The sequence below is a fragment of the Colobus angolensis genome, unplaced genomic scaffold, assembly GCF_000951035.1.
Source record: "Colobus angolensis palliatus isolate OR3802 unplaced genomic scaffold, Cang.pa_1.0 Scaffold522, whole genome shotgun sequence".
NCBI lineage: Eukaryota > Metazoa > Chordata > Mammalia > Primates > Cercopithecidae > Colobus > Colobus angolensis.
The window spans coordinates 15,500-20,213 of NW_012118733.1; the positions used below are offsets into that span (position 1 = coordinate 15,500).

General features: G+C 59.0%; 1 pseudogene; it reads right to left on the bottom strand.

Annotated features, from left to right (window-relative positions):
- LOC105525228 overlaps positions 1-4,714 on the bottom strand; it is a 46,869-nt pseudogene that overhangs the window by 3,824 nt on the left and 38,331 nt on the right.

Below are 4,714 nucleotides of genomic sequence, written 5' to 3' on the forward strand. Positions count from 1 at the left end.
GAAGCTCTGCATGGGGTCCAGGCTGGGTGGCTCATCTGCCAAGGCGCCAGGCGAAACCATCACCACTGAGCTGGCACTCAGTGGGCTCTTCACTGAGAAAACGATGTCTGCCTTCTGGGCTGCCGCCTGGGCTGCCTGGTTAACAGAGGTCATGAGGACTAACAAGGGAACACAGATGGGTCTCAGAGGGGCCCACTGTGACCCTAGGCAGCCACAACAGGCTCGATCTTGCTGACCAGATACCACTGCTCATTTAGTCACACAAACACACACGTGGGTTCACACACACAGCAGCCAGACATGCAGCTGTTCACATTTTCTGTTTTTTAAGACAGGGTCTCACTCTGTCACCCAGGCTGGAGTGCAGTGGTGCAATCACAGCTCCCTGCAGCCTCAACCTCCTAGGCTCAAGGGCTCCCACCTCAGCCTCCCAAGTAGCTGGGACCACAGGCATGAGCCACCATGCCCAGCTCATTTAAAAATTTTTTTTTGTAGAGACGGGGTTTCACTGGGTTGCCCCAGCTGCTGGACACGTGTTATACCCACCCCACACACGGTTCCAGGGGGTTGGTCACACAGCTTGAGATGCACTCCCTTGGGGAGGTGCGTAATCACATGTCCCCAGACTCAGTGACACAGACACACGACTTCATCAGACACTGACGCAGTCACACACGTTCACATGCGCGTGTGCACACGCACACACACAGGCCCGCCTGCTCAGGATCTGTTCAGGCCTGTGGCTGGTTTGCTGGCATCGTCTTCCCCAACCCCTGCTATCACCACCCAGGACCATCAGAGCATGCCCTGCCCCCCCCATCCCTCCTAGAGGCACAGGCGCCCCCAACACAGGCCCTACAGAGCTCATGCCTCAAAGGCCACACAGGCTCCCTCACCTGATGGGCCATCCACAAGAGGCTAAATCACCCCCAAACTCACACTCCCATTCTGTGCCTTTGCCCGGAATGTTTCTTTTGCCTGGAATACCACTCCCCATACTCTGCTCCCAATGGTCTGTGCTCTTCAGAGCCCGGCCCAAACACTGCCTCCTCCCATGAGGCCTTCCTGATTTCCTGATGCCAGATCTGCTGGCTTGCTATGGGCCCCAAGCCCCAGACATGTAGACCAGAAGGGTCTCTGAAATGAGCAGTGTAGAAGAGTAAGGCCTAGAGTGGGCAAGAACTGGCCTGAGGTCACAGGGCATGTCAGTGAGCTCGCTGGAGGGCCCGTGGCTGCTCTGTGGGGTTCCTGGGTGGGCAGAAGCCCTTGACAGACCCTCCTAGTCCTGGTCTGGGCTCCGAGAAGAGAGCAGGATACACGGGGGTCTGAGGCGCAGTGGCCTGTCTCCACGGCCAGCAATCCCCAAAGTTCAGGACCCATGAGCTCTCCCAGGGAACTCACTGCAATGCAGATTCTTGGGCTTCACTTGATTCTGTACGGCTGGGTGGGGTCCAGGAATCTGCATGCTCAGCCACGCCATGGACACGAGTGGACACGACCTCTAGAGGCACACACAACTCCCAGGAGGATGGGTGTACAGCAGGCTCCCCAAAAACTCTTGGGAACACAACATACACAGGAGCACATCTGAGACACGTGCACACACACAACCTGGGACCATCACAGCCACAGCCCAAGTCACATGTGTACCTGGCATGGAGGCTGGGCGGGAGGCCCTCTACCTGGTCCACTACCCCGCTCACCACCTCCAGCTCCTCACCTCCAGCTGGTCCCTTCTGACCTCAGCTGCCTCTCCCTGGAAGATGTAGATCTTCTTGTGCCGGGCCAGCTTCAGTGGGGCTAGTGGGCCCTCTAGGGCAACAGTCACTTGTAGTGTGGCATCTGTGTGCACTGGCCCTGCTTCCACTGAGAAAGCCAGGGTGCTGTGGGGTCTGAGGCTGCCACTGTGGCCATAGAGAACGGCCTCATTCAGCAAGTGCTGCTGGGAGACGACTGTGGCTGGCTGAGTGGCCCGGGGCAATTGTCCCTAGCGAGGACACTCTGTGACGTGGTAGTGGACCTCATCCCCACTGCGGATGTCGAGGTTGGTGTCCAGGTGGAGCTCAGCCGTGTTGATGGTACCCTGGCCTCTTTGAGGTACCATGAGGCCAGAGCCATTGGCCACAGAGAGGTAGGGCTCCAAGGCCTGCACCTCCAGCAGAGTGGTGGCCTGGTGCTGCCCATCAGACACCTGCAGCTGGATCCAGCGTGGTCAGCCCGAGTACGCAAACAGGACTCACCTCTTCCTGAGGTCCCTCATGGATGAAGCAGTAGATGGGCTGCATGGGCTCATCCACGGCCATGATACTGCCAAAGAGGAGGTCCTTGTGGGTCAGCACCAGCTGGGCATCAGCAAAGCCCAAATCAGCACTGCTGAAGGCCACGTCGACTGTAGTCAGCAGCCGCCACCTACCCCGGGCCACATGGAAGACGTGGCTGATGATCTGCATGGGGCGTGGTCATTCACGGGCTGGATGACCACTTGGAAGACACCCCGTACCTCCTCCCAGGCCATGTCACCACTGCTCTCATCCTGGCGGGTAGCAACAAATGGGATATCACCTTCTGTGATCTCAGAATCATCATGCTGGTAGACCAGCCGGCCACACAATAGGTCTCCATTGGTGAAGGATGTCACCAGAGTGGTCTTGTCCTGTGTCCCATGCCAAGTCAACCTCCCATGGCGGGGGCCACTCTATGACCTTCTAGAGGTACCTGGCACTGTTGAGACTCTGGAAGAGCTGGTCAGTAGAGAGGACACCCTCATCATCCTCAGCCACCACGAGGACGTTGGTGAGGACAGGCATGTCTGGGTCACCGCCAGTATGGATGGAGAAGGTACAGAGCAGGGAGAAATATGGTGGAGCTGTGACACAGAAACACAAAGTGTCCTCCACTGCCACTGAGGTGCGTGCCATAGCCCCACAGGTCACCTGGCCAGCCTGTACATCATCCTGGGTGAAGCCCTGGCCGCGTGACAGCCTCGTGCCCTGTAGTTGAAGGCTGCCTTTCCTGGGAGCCCGAACCACCTCACAGTGGAAGGTTGGAGGGCTTGGGCCTGCCTCCTAAAGAGTGGCCTCCAGGTGGGCTGTGGTGAGGGTGTCCTGCTGGGTGTCCTGAGTGTGCAGTGGCTCCAGCTGCAGCATCCACACTGTGGCTCTCTGGATGGTCACTGAGAAGGATGGATTGCTCAGGATTTCCCAGCCCACCTGCACCTCCAGATCCAGGTTCTCCACGGTGTCCTCGACGTGGTGCTGTGGGTCGGTGCTCAGGTACCTCACGCGGCCCTACTCCACGTCCTGCTGGTGGAATGCCTGTGTGGCCCACCACTCAGCACCCTCCACCCCACTAGCCCCCTGCTTCTGCAGCTCCCTGAACTGCAGGGCTCCAGTGATGCGGAACAGCACACTCACATCCTGCCACACGGCGCTGCTCTCCACCGACAGGTTGGTGGGCAAGATGGGCATGGCAGAGCCCGGGGCCAGGCACAGTCCTGTGCTGTGGTGGATCTGTATGGCCAGCTGGACAGCCAACACCTTCAGCGTGGCCAGGGGGCGGGTGCAGTCCATCGCTGATCCAGAAAGTCAAGTGCTGTGCAGGGCCTCCGCGGTGGTCATAGACTAGGCTGCCGGCCTCCAACTCCCGGCAGAAGAACTCGGTCACTGGCTCCCCAGGCTGCTCCATGGTCTCAGTGTTCCACGGGGAAGCCAGAGGGGGCACCAAGGAGCTAGAACGCGAGGCCCTCACAGGCAGAATCCGAGTCATAGGCCTGGAAAACCTCAGGCCCCAGTGGCTTCTGCGTGTGTTCCAGGAACACCATGAGGCTGCCACGTGGGAAGATGATGCCGGGTGGGTCACTGACAGGGTGAACCTGGAAGGGCAGAAGGTCATTTTGGCCCCTCCGTAGGCATGAGGGCACGGGCACCAGCTGTCACTGACACCTCTAGCACCAGCTGGTCAGAGGTGTCCTCAGTGCCATCGTGGATGAAGCAGGCCTTGCGGTTCACCATGTCCAGGAGGGTGAACATTTTTCATGCCTGGGCACCCGGGATGTCCAGTTCAACCTCGCCCTAGCATGCCCCTCAGGTCACGCTGAACGACACCTGGGATGTGCGCAGCTCAGCCTCCATCAGGGCCAGCATGAGTTGCACGTGCTGCCACACAAGCCAGGCTGTGCCACCCTCAGCCACCACCAGTGGGCAGATAAGTCAACAGCTGGGTAAAATTAGCAGACAGGGTGCAGCCCTAGCTCAGGCACGCATGGCTCAGCTAGCTCCATGGCCAGCCAAGCCTTGGTGGCCAGCATGGAGAAAGCTTCATCATGGTCACAGGCATCATCCTCATATTCCTCCACCTCCTCCAGCCTTCAGCCAGCCGCCATGTTGTGCGTCAACAAGGCTTCCCGCAGCCCCCGCCTCTGGCCATTGACACTGAGGTCTTCCATGCAGCCATCCCAGCAGGGAGGCATTGACAGCTCCTCGTGTCAGGTCCGGGCGGTATTCCTGGAGGTGACAAGAGGCCTCTGCAACCAGCCCCCCAAGAAGGAGACTGCCATGTGGCTCCAGGTAGCTGAGGACTCCTCGGTTCGAAGTACATGTGGGGTACTGGTCCATGGAGACTTCCAGCTGGTGAATGTTGATGTGGACACTGATCTTGTGGGGCTGCCTGTCAGCCACAGGCACACTGCTGAGGAACAATGCAGTACCCTGACCCT